Raw genomic sequence first — 12,472 nt, forward strand, 5'->3', positions numbered from 1 at the left:
TCATGAGAGGCGAGTTCACGGGTCCCGGGAGGATGCTATTTTTGCTTGGAGCTGTACTCTAATGGGACCATAATTCTGGTATCTTTACTTTTTATCGTTGCTGACTCTATAGGGATTCTTCAACCTGATGGCACACACTCATCGGCGAGATAATGATTGCAACGTGTGCGCTTTCATCCTGTGGATGGAAGTTTTCTGCAGTATGTGAAGAAAATGTACCGTTGGATGCTAGAATAACGATGCATGCCATGTTTTAAGCAGTGACAACGACATTTATTTGTGCATTTATGCAAGATTGTTGTTTATGAGTGTATAGAAAAAATATACATTTGTATACTACCTCAAATCTGGACGGTTCACATACTGTAGTAATAACCATGGCAACACTTTGGCATCTACAGTGCAGCTACAAACAAGACACATGGGTGCCAATTTAACGTGTTATTACTTATTTTACACTAGTGATCAGTGACATATTATTGTCCAGAAATTTATTTTAAACCATCATCGACTCAGAGGTATTTATGCTCATAAATTTTAAAACATTATCCTTTCTGTGCCACTAGAAGCACCAAACCGAATAAGTAGAAAAATATCTGTAATCCATTGCTCGGCCTCTCTCTCTCTCTCTCTCTCTTTCTTTCTTTTTCTCTCTTTTCGAAGACATATGGAACAGTGCTCTTCACCAGGAGAAGCCGGCAGATCTCTCAGCAGATTTGATTTTGTCTTCGGTTTTTCCTCTCTTGTCTCCTCCTCGCCCCCTCCCCTTCCCCTCCAATCTCCTTTTACTGTAATTTTGAAAAAGGGAGGAAAGTTGATTGACCGCGAGAGGAAACATCAGCAGCGTCAGCACACCCCGTCCCCCCTTTTCTTGCTGGCTTCTTTTTCTTTTAAATCGATAAGGATTAGATACCCAATATACCCTCTGCGGCTTTCTGCTCTGCTCAATCTCCTATCTAGGCTCTCATGTGAACCGCTGTTACGGAGAGATGCTGTATTCACGCACATCGACAGACACAGCTGCAACCGGTTATTACTGTACAGAAGGGGCCTCAGATAATGTTATTTGGAAGCAATTTAATGCTTAGGTCATCAGAGATGACAGAATATTTTACCAGCACTGGTGGTCTGAGGTTTGACCGTCTTTGTCTGGGGCTATGTGTCTGGAAAGATGTCAGAAAAAAACACTTTATGTTAAAAGTTTTACCTGTGTTGTAATGATATGTGATATACAGGATTATCCACGTGGGGTAGTTTGGAAGAGACCATATTGATATATTGAATAACAATTAAAAAAACAAATTTTAAAAAGTTTGATGTAATTTAACCCATAAAAATAACTATAGCTTCATAAAGTAACCTGCAGTTTTATGTTTAAACCAGAGAGGGAAATAAAGAGGCAAAAGTTATGTAATTGCAGCTTTCTTTACTTTTGGCATTACAAAATCAAGTGTATTAAATTAATTCACATATGAATTAGGTTTTAATGCAGTATTGTGTTTGTTTTAGGGGTGCGTGTCTTCACTGGTCTCACGATTACGAACATTATGTCAACGATTCAAAGCATTTCATCATCAGTATTAAATATTACTGCTGTCATATCACGTTGCGACTTTACACTTTACACGTAAGCTGTTGGGTTCGATATCTTTGGTTCTTTTTTCAGGATATTTTTTCTTTTTTTAAGTCCAAAACGAACCGAACTACAAGAATGAAGTTTGTTGCGCTGCATCCATTCTATAGTCTTTTGTCAATGTCGCACCGCTCGTGTGCAGTGTAGACAAGTAACTGTTGCAGCTCTTTCTTGTCAAAGCCCCGAATATACGCTTCAAGAATAAGTTGTAAGATAACACATAACAACAACACTTTCTATTTACAATAAAACAGTAACCACTGGAACATCGACTTTATGTTTGAATGCATCGATGCAGTAATCATTCACATCTGCATCGTGAAATCGATTATTTTTGTCACCACTCACATAATGCATGCCTTAAATTTTTTAAAGAGATGGATCTCAAGCTGCAAGCCAGGTCAGTTCCAGGAGACCGCCTATTGCACACGTTCTACACACTACCATTCCAGCTGTGGCCGACCGCAGGAAGAGAACATCAGATCTCCTCTGTATTTTTAGTTACGCGCCCTGCCGAAGGAATTGCTCACTGCGTTCTCACCACTCGCTCACTAAAGGCACCCTGGGATTCGAGTATTCTCTCCACTCACGCTCGCTTTCAAGTCAAACACACAAAGATAGAGGGGTGGCGGAGAGGACGAGCCAAAAGATAAAGCAAGATGGTGAAAGTAGATCTGACTGAGAACAAATTGTTGCAGAATAATGCTACGCAAATCAATTTCTTTCACCGCCTGTTCGTCAGGTTGCATCGCTCTCGGCCAGCTGCACAGAACTGTTTCTTTTGTTCTGTTGGAGCAAGATACAGCAAGAGAGAGAGAGATGTTTTTTTCTCTTACTTTAGCAGTGGGATGCTCTTTTTTGCTGTTGTGGGTCATACAATCAATGGCTCTCAGCTGTGATGATGACTTTCCTTATGAACAGAAATTCAAAGAATTTATCTGATATGTCTGTAACTGTCTTTTTACTCCTACTTTTGATTCAAATGTTTATTTCCTGTAATGCCCATGTGAGCGCCAAAGCTCAATGTGTAAAGCTGCATTCACCTTCATAAAGTCCCAGTGAAATAAAAAATGACAATGCCTATTTTGTCATGAAAAAAGGAAATTGTAAATTGTTTATCGTAAATTGTTTATCAATGTCGGTCATTCTGTTTTAAATATTTGTGTGCCGTTGTAATCTTTAGTTGAAATCTGAAAATGCACTTCCTTCCTGTATTGACTATCCATCTTAAATGACGCATGTTAGTCGGCTTGAGCATCCGTTAACTCCTCCCCTTCAACTGTCAGTCTGCTGCCAGTTACATTTTAAAATGCAACGGCTGTTTTTATTCATCCAATCAAATCGCAGAGAAAAACGAAAGCCACGCTAACACTTTTTCTCATTAGAAATTCCATTTTACTCGGAAACGCATTAAAATTCGGAAGTAAAAACGGTCACAACTTCCGGTTCACGGGTACTTTAATGGAAGAGTTCATCCAAATATGAAAATGATCTTATAATTTGCGTCTGAGACATTTTTCACAAGTTCACAAGCAACTTAATTATCATTATACTATACATTTGTTTCTGAGTATGTGCAATCCCTGGGATCGAACCCATTACCTTGGCATTGGTAGCGCCATTCTCTAACCGCTGAGCTACATTTTTGTAACTCAAAAACATTTTTGTTGGGATGTGTAAAGTGTGCAATAAAATTTCCCCCGTATGCTGCAAACTATTTTAAAGGAAAAGTCATAAAACATGTTGAACGTCATTTGGGTGAGTAAAAAAGAACACAATTTTGATTTTGATGAACTTTTCATTTGATGTGGAGCTATGAGTCACATGACAGGTACGGTTCATGAAATTGGCTTGCCAAATATTGCACCGGCTGGCCCTTGTAAATACTGTAGCACTGTTTTATAATCATAATTTATTAGCAAACGTTTCTCGTGAACTCCAACTCAGGCCTAGAGTCCTGACAAGACTTACACATGCACCATAACCTCATAAAAAATTCATATGGCTTGTAAAATCGTCTGGGCAGGAAGGAGGTGACAGGAAATAGAGAGCCAGAGAGAGAAAGATAGTGAGAGACACAGACACACAGACAACGTATTCCCACAAGCGAAAAAAACTTGTAAAAACTGGCTAGAATGAGATCAGTCTGAGATCAAGCTCATCCTCAGCAGCTTTTGTGTGATTTCGTTCTCTGGGCGTCTGTCTACACACACATGCTTATCCTTTCTCTTGTCATTTATTCATCTCACTAAGAATAGCAGAGACTGTATAAATTAACCAAAACTCCAGTGTTTGACAAGCAGATTGTGCTCAACAATTCGAAATACAGGAAGGAAGTTTTGGTGGCTTGGGATTTCTCTGAAACAACCCATTAGGCAAGATATATCTCAAGTTTTAGCACACAGAAGATGACAATGCATATTTATTAGTGATATCTGGTAGTTTCAGAAACACTTGTGTCAGAAACAGTATGTATGTATGCAGTGTGTTGAAACGGTTGATATGATTGACAGTTGGCTGTTTTTTCAGGAAGGGAGGACTTCATTCGCAATCGCAGGGTTTTTTTGGATTGCACTTCACCCCTTCATAGTATGTCAGTGCAGCATCTTGTTAATAGCTCTAGTCTGTTTAAAGCATTATTATTTGATATTTGTGAATATAAATGTTAATATAATTGACCTACGTTATGCCTACGCGAACACCAAAGCTAAAGCTGTGTATACCTTTTTAAAGAAATTGTAAAAAATGAAAATTCTCTAATAACTTACCCACCTTCATTCAATTTTATTTACTTTATTGCGATTTTTCCGTCATTATTCTATCATTCCAACCAAACTGATGCCAACTAGACTAAGTTTCTATTGTATGAGCTAAAAACACAGTAGGCTAGTTTCCAAACTAAACGGGAAATGCGAAGGTATTTCAATAGCAAACCGAACGCTCAAACGTTGATTTGACGTTTCAATGAGTCTTGTGCTAAATTTTATTTGCAATATTTTATTAGATAACTTCATGACTAGGAAAAATAATTGAGATATTGCGAAGATCTCTGTTCTTTTTCTCTTCTTTTCCTGTATGGAAATGCCTACTGAATATCAGTTTATCAATCCTGACGTAGTCTCTTTAAACTTTTGAAGATGTAGTCTCTTTCCAGTATAAAGAAATCCCGGGTAAATTGATGGGAAAAACTTATTGTAAAAATGCAGTTTACAATATGTTTCCAATATATAAGGGATAATGGAGATTCCTTATTATTCAACACATTAATTCATTGACCTATTTATTTATTTGAGCTTTCTACCATCTTTGTTTCTTCCACTCAGACCCTATGACGTTGGGAAAGCAGCGAGCGATTCGTTTTCGCTACTGAGTATTACGCTTGCATTTTTGCATCCCTCTCTCTTTCGCTGGCCTCCGCCTCCATCTCCTAATCTCTCGCTCTTGTTCGGACTCCATCACTGGCAGTGGTTATTTTTATCTGTTCTGTGGGTTTGCTGGTGAGTGAGTGTTCAGGTTGTAGAAGTTCTTGCTGGCTGATTGCGCCCCGGAGACATGCTGAATCTGTCCTGATGATTCCTTGCTGAGCGAATCAGAGTATACGGCGTAGCTGCACAAAAGTTGTCATACAATACACTGTTGGGATTACACTGGCACTGGTGTTTACAAGAGCTTGATAAGAAACGGAATCGGATATTTCAAAGCTTAAAGATCTGAGCTATTTTTGACAGGGGTGTAGAATGGTTGGAGAAGTGTGAGAACGGGAAAACGCTTGGAAGGAGCATTATACAAAGTTTACTTACAATATACAGTAAATATTCATTTTGTGATTAGTTAGTTAGTTGTTGTTTGCACTACTGTATAGTCAAGTCAGCTTTAGTGCTTTTTACAATTTTCATTGTTACAAAGCCGTTGTACAAGAAAGCATTGACTATAAGAAAAACATATAAGGTTATGCGAGTCAAAACACAGGTCAAATATCAGACAAAATAGCGAAAGCGAAGTAAACATGCTCAGCTGTTCTGTTGAAAACACAGTAAAATAAATAGCTGTAAGTTTGTCAACTTTGGCTCAAGTAGCATCCAAAGCATTCTGGAGCCAACGGTGCATTATGTTCCGAGTCATTTACGCTTGACTAAAGGGACAGTGACATTGTGCAAACAGCGGTTGTGATCTTGTTTGGAACGCTGCCTGGACACTTCAAGATTGCGGTGGCTCTGCAGCAACAATGCAGCTGGGTGTACTGGAGAGGCTAAGTAAATTAGCATTTAAATCACATCTGACCTGAAGTGTGCAAAATGAAATTGAGCAAACTGAACGCTTATTACTGGAAAGGGCTGAAAGAGAACCGGATGGTTGGGAGGGGGAGACTTGAAGCGTAGAGTTTGAATGTGCAATGTTCCCGCGGTCGGATCTCGTGAGTTCATCTTGAAGCTAATAACACAAAAATCCAGAAAATAATATAAAACCACACAAGAAAAGTAATGATTCATGAGCTGATTACATTAGACAAGCATTTTTTTTAGGTGTGTATTTTTTCAGGTGTTATATGCAGATGCAAGGGGTAAGTTTTCACATAAATAAATGAAGCACAATCCAAATACCGCCCATAAATACTATAAAATTATTATATGCATCATATACTGTATTTCTATTCATATTTATTGAGCGCTATACTAACCTTATTCTGTACAAGAAGTCTAGCAAGATTATTAAATGTAATATTTGTATAATTGTGTACTTATGTTATGTGTATATATATAATATTTAGATTATCATAAAAAATATGATTTGTATAACAATTTAACCTCTAGATGTGATGCCAGTGATGTTCATAAACGTTCCTGATGTTCATTTATTAAGTAAATGTTAATTAGATAAATGTTTATTCATTGAAAAATGTTGTTGATGAGATCAATTTTATCTTGGAAACCATTTGGTTGACATTATCATTAACAAAAATATATTTTTATAATAGTGCCATTCTTGATTTTTTAATTGTAAATAATATTGAGCCATATAATAATCTGGAGAAAAAAAGCTGAATGTACAAAGACTAAAAGCTGATGAAAAAATAGCAAAGAAAACACTTTGCACTGAGGGCTAAAGGGTCTCCAGTCGCTGAGTAGTCTAACATCCTACTGTGAATCGTATCTAAAATATCATTTTTGATTATGAGATAAATGTTTGTTTGTGAGATCACTTTTATATCGTGAAAGATTTGTTTGACATAATCTTCTGTTTTCATTTGTACCAATACATAGTACCATGGGGTTTTTTTTTGTGATACACTGGCATAACATTGTACATCAGTATTGTATATGTGACCCTGCCTGTAAAAACACAGCATCTTTTCATCCAAGTCATTTTTTGTGATTTACTGCTTTCAACATAAAATCATCTTATATAACGTAAAGAACAATGTTATCTTTAATATGGACTGAGTAAGGCCATGTCAAAGATTGAAATCTCTGTGAAAGTGCTTGAAATCAAGCTTTGATGCTTGTTATCTTACATTTAGATTTTAAGACTTTATCCCGACTTTCTACCATGGAATATTTAGTAGGGCTATACTGTGTATAAAAGTACCATTGTAGTACCATTAGATACCATTTCGATGTACTGGCACAGCTTGGGTTGTGAAAATGTTGCTAACAGTAGCTCCTCAGTACAAAACTTTCATGGCATTAATAAATGATGGATGAGATGCACGCTTGTAATAATAGCTTACCGTACTGATGTCGTTGGCAAATTTTTATAAACTTTACAAAAAAAACTGTTTTTTAGAACATAATTCTAGTATTGTAGATGCCAATGAAATTCCTTTAGCTTATACAACTGTGACTTAAAGTAGCTTGTAGCTTGGACCCGTCGGCCCGTCAGACCCGCGAGTTCCATTACTCAAATAAAATCAAAGTGGCAGCTAAATAGCTATTGTACAGGCACTAATCTACAGGGAACGCTTATGCACCTGAATAACCTTTAGTTCATTCTGTATATGGGCCACCTTTTCTTTTTATAAGGAAAGAAGACAAAATACTACAAGATACAAGGTTTTTATGAGTAGCTAAATGCATTCTCATATTTATAATATCTGAAAATACTTCTCCTTTCCGTTAATGTGATTTTAATGATTGTTTTCGTAGATCCAAGCCATATATTGAATTGCACTGAGGATGAAAACAAACAAACATTGATTTTTTTTATCTGTCTCCCATTTTAACTTTACTTTGATCTGAATGGCAACTCTGCACTTTATTGCAAGACATGCAGTTTCTTGTGGTGCTTTAAACTGAAAAACTTTTATGCATTTATACAGCCGAGTATTTCAGGGCGATTTTGGAAGCAATGTACCCTTAAAAAGACGATGTTGTAGACAAGAATGGTTTTGTAAAGAGTGTCTGGGTTTAGGGAAAAAGCAAGCTCACTGTATACAGTCATCAGTATTATCATGACTTGCTTACATAGCAGAACTCTCAAATGACCTGCCTTACAAAAGCAAGACTTTGTGCTCTTGTAAACAGCTTCAGTGCAACTTTAACAAGTTGAATCCACTCTAGCCAGACACCATCACTTCAACGTTTATGTCATTTGGCAGAACAAGCGAGACATCAGTCATAGCGTGCGTCCCTCTCAAGTGCACCCTTTGTCTGATCTTTGAGTTCGGCATTGGATATTGGTTTGAACATGTGTTGCGAGGCAGCGGACCACGGCACAAAACTGAGTCACAGGGTTATTCTGATAAGGTCGCAGAGATCGGCTGTATTTTGACAATAAGTAGAAGCTGGAAAAAGCAAGGACAGGTTGTATAACATCAACAACCTCATAAACCATGAACAAACTTTTAACCCTATTCACGCTTGTGCATGTATATACAAAAATATTAGTTATATTAAAACAAATTATCGATTTCAATGATATTTTTGTTATTCAGATGTCGAATAAATATAATAAAAAGACCATTCCAAATATTTTATTTAAGCAGCATGACAAGATGTCATTTAACAGCAATGTGAAAGACTGACAGCATTGTAAAACACATAAAAACTGGTCAAAATCAAGGTTCACATAAAAATAACTTTTGATCTTTTCCTAAATACATATAGAAATATTACTGTTGTCTTACTTAAAAGTGAATATGAACTTTTGCGGGATCGTTTCAGTCATTTTCTACCCGTTTCTCCAGTTTTCATTTTCTGCAAATAAATGCAAATTTAAAAATAAATATATATTTTTTAATTTGGTAGAAATGTTGTTCACAGAATTAAAGAAAATTATAATTTTAACAAATAACAAACATAAATATAGCAAATTCAGACAATTTTATTATAAAACATAATAAAAACTTGATAACATTAAAAAATGATCTGCTTTTGCTAATAAACTTGTTTATTTTACAACAAGTCTCTTCTATGCAATCCGAAAACAAAAAAAATATTATTTTGTTTTCATTCATTAGAAAGTTATTTAGTTAATTACAATATTTTTAATATATTCCACGATCCAACAAATGCCGATCAGACATGGTCAACCAGGGAAAAGCCAATGCAGCGTGTTTGTTAGCGTTTTTCAGATCAATGTGAATTACCCTTTCCTCTAGTAAAGTCATTTAAACCAAATAAATTGTGTTGACTCAACGAAAACTAATTTAAATAGAATGACCTCAATTCAATTGTGTGTACTTTCATCAATAAAAGCGATATTTTCGCGATACAATCGATCTGTCATCAGATGTGTTCAACTAATGTTCAAATTGCAAAAGTATACATCTCTAAGATATACTTTTTTATAAGAAAAACGAGAATATTTTGATAATGATTACAATATACAGAATAGGAAATGTTTTTTCTATGTTGATTCAGAGTTGCCATCATCTGAGGTCCTTATCATCTTGCCATCATCTTGACGTCATCTCTTCGCAGGTGTTGGGTCATCAAAAATCCACTGCTTTAGTTCATTTCTATCTAGTCCACACCTGACTATCACTAGACTGCATTTCATCAAATGCATATAATTTGGTCGGATGCGTGTCATGTGTAGAGCTTCCTCGAGTCTGCATTAAAGTCAATGATTCTTCACGGGCGAACCAGCTGCCCAAACTCTTCGCATTATCAGAGCCAGAGATCAATGCTCATTAGCATACTGCTCCCTAGCAACCAGAACATGAACAGGACATCTGTTGCTCTGTAATGGCTTTCTGTCAAACAAGGCAGATGAACAACATCTTACCTCATAACCTGTCCTTCTGTTCACCTTATGACCTTTCTCACAAATCTGCCTTTCAGCGTACACATGCATGTCAGTAAAGGTGATTGTGATTAATCAAATGTATGTTTAGATTCATTGATTGGTGACCCTATCCGAACCGACATCAGTATAGCAGTGGGTATGGGACAGTTCACCCCCCAAAAAATGTTGACATAATTTGTTCACCTTCATGTCGTTTGAACCCTGTGTTACTTTATTCTGTAGCACAAAAAAAGAAGATCTTTTGATAAATGTGAGTGGTTTTGTGTCCATATAATGGACGCCAAAGGGGTCTAATGTTTGGATCCTAAGATTCCTCAAAATATTTTATTTTGTGTTCTGCAAGGAAAAAAAGTCATACAGGTTTGGAATAACATTAAATGAATAGTAGCTTTTTCCCTACTATGAATGTCAATAGCGCCCCAGAACTGTTTGGTTACAAACATTCTTCCAAATATCTTATGTATAAACTTTATACAAGTTCGGGACAACATAAGGGGGAATAAATGATGGCAGGATTTTCATTTTTGGGTGAACAATTAGACCATCCAGGGATTTTCTTGCATACCGTTTTATTTCTTGCATACTTCGTTTTCTGACATAATATTCAAATCATTAACTGATCCTTACATACTTTATAAGATGGAGGTTGAAGGCGATTTAAAATGTAAGAACTACGTCGGCCAAATGACTGTACTGAACGCAGTGTTACTGTACACATATGAATCCCATCTTTGCCCCATGACCAATACCCACCGGTCAAAAAAGGAAGACGGCATGCATTTGCATGCTATCCACGCGCTTGTCAACCATTACTACATTGCATAGCAGCGCACGCCGACTGGGATGTTATCAGTCTCATTTCATGGGCAGGTTGAGGAATGGTGTTGTTAGCTAAGGGGCCGCCTGAAGGTTAGTTCTGATATTGATGGATGAAGAAGGAATTTTGCTTATTGCCGTGGAGTTACCACAGGACCAGAGAAGAAATACAAGCAAGTCAGGTATGGAGAAACAAACCAACCCGCATGACCTTAAAGCTCAACTGTTCATTATAAAACAATCTGAAGGAAATGACTATGTCCTATCTTCTTTCCTCAAGCGCTGTTAAATTCACTCCGAGTCCTTTTCCACATTTCCACGCCCCCTCCCAAGGGGTTCTGGGTGTTTCTATTAGCTTACCTCATTAAGTGGAGGTTGATTGTCTTTTCCTAAGGGACCTTTTGCGAATGAGGGATTGGGTAACCAGTGATCGACTGCGGGTTTCGCAGATGCTCGGAGGTCCACGGCTTAAAGTCATCACCGAGTCAGGACATACTATTGACATTTTCAACAATGGAAACTTTGAATTTCTAAAAGAGTTGTTACTCATCTATCATACACTGTATGTTGTCATCCCACGCAACATTTTCCATTACAGCCACTGGATAACTTAGCAATCAATGTGCCATGAAATACGAGCTCTTGGCTTGATTCGCTTCAAAGCAGATGTTTTACGGGTCGCCGTCTATTAAAGACTCCTGCAGCGATCCACTAAATAGTAATTACCTTTGTTTGCACTCCCAAGAAGCTTTTCCCCATTTTTCTTCCGCTCCCTGGTTTGAGGACGAGTGAGAATAATAATGATGCATTACGATTTGCCTTTGCCGATTGCATTTGTCTTTCTGTCATCGCTTTCCTATTCAGCTGGAAACCATGAGTCACATTTCAGAGCAAAATGTGTTGATGCGCAACAGCGGATGCAGATGTTTGTTCTCTCTCTCGTTCTCTCTCGTTCTCTCTCGTTCTCTCTTTCTCTCTCTCTCTCTCGTTCTCTCTTTCTCTCTCTCTCTCTCTCTCTCTCTCTCTCTCTCTCTCTCTCTCTCTCTCTCTCTCTCTCTCTCTCTCTCTCTCTCTCTCTCTCTCGTTCTCTCGTTCTCTCTCTCTCTCTCTCTCTCTCTCTCTCTCTCTCTCGTTCTCTCTCTCTCTCTCTTTATTTCTCTCTCTCTCTCTCTCGTTCTCTCCCGTTCTCTCTCTCTCTCTCGCTCGCTCTCTCTCTCTCTCGCTCGCTCTCTCGCTTTGAGGGCCAGTTCTGTAAAAATACATTTAAAAGATTTGAGGAATGGCATTTAAAGTCCCTGTGAACCCGAAGTTGCGAACGTTTTTACTTCCGTATTCTGACACATTTCAGACACATTTGTGGGCGTGGCTTATGTTTCACTGCAAATTGATTGGATGTATAAAAACAGCTGTTGCATTTTGAAATGAAACTGGCAGCAGACAGACAGTTGAAGGGGAGGAGTGAAGGGATGCTGTGTAATTTTCGTCATTTGAGATGGATAGTCATTTCAGGGCTGAAGTGCATTTTCAGATTTGAATTGAAGATTATGAGGTTACATGAATTTTAAAGTGATTTATTATAAACGCTGCAATATTTCATGAAAGAAATCCGAATTTTAATTTCTAATTTCACTGGGAATTTAAGCACCATTAGCGTTTTGTATAATAAATCAAAGCATATCCATTATTTTCTCCACTACCAGGCTTAACATTTATCAGTTGAATCATGAGTTTCAATAACGTCCTTATGTTACTGTAATTGAGTATAATCATCCGTCA

The 12,472-nt window shown here is 37.3% G+C and overlaps 1 protein-coding gene across 1 annotated transcript in view; it reads left to right on the forward strand.

The window, feature by feature from the left end:
* trpc5a (transient receptor potential cation channel, subfamily C, member 5a) overlaps positions 1-12,472 on the forward strand; it is a 43,936-nt gene that overhangs the window by 18,281 nt on the left and 13,183 nt on the right.

The sequence above is a fragment of the Barbatula barbatula genome, assembly GCF_947034865.1.
Source record: "Barbatula barbatula genome assembly, chromosome: 8".
Taxonomy (NCBI): Eukaryota; Metazoa; Chordata; class Actinopteri; order Cypriniformes; family Nemacheilidae; genus Barbatula; species Barbatula barbatula.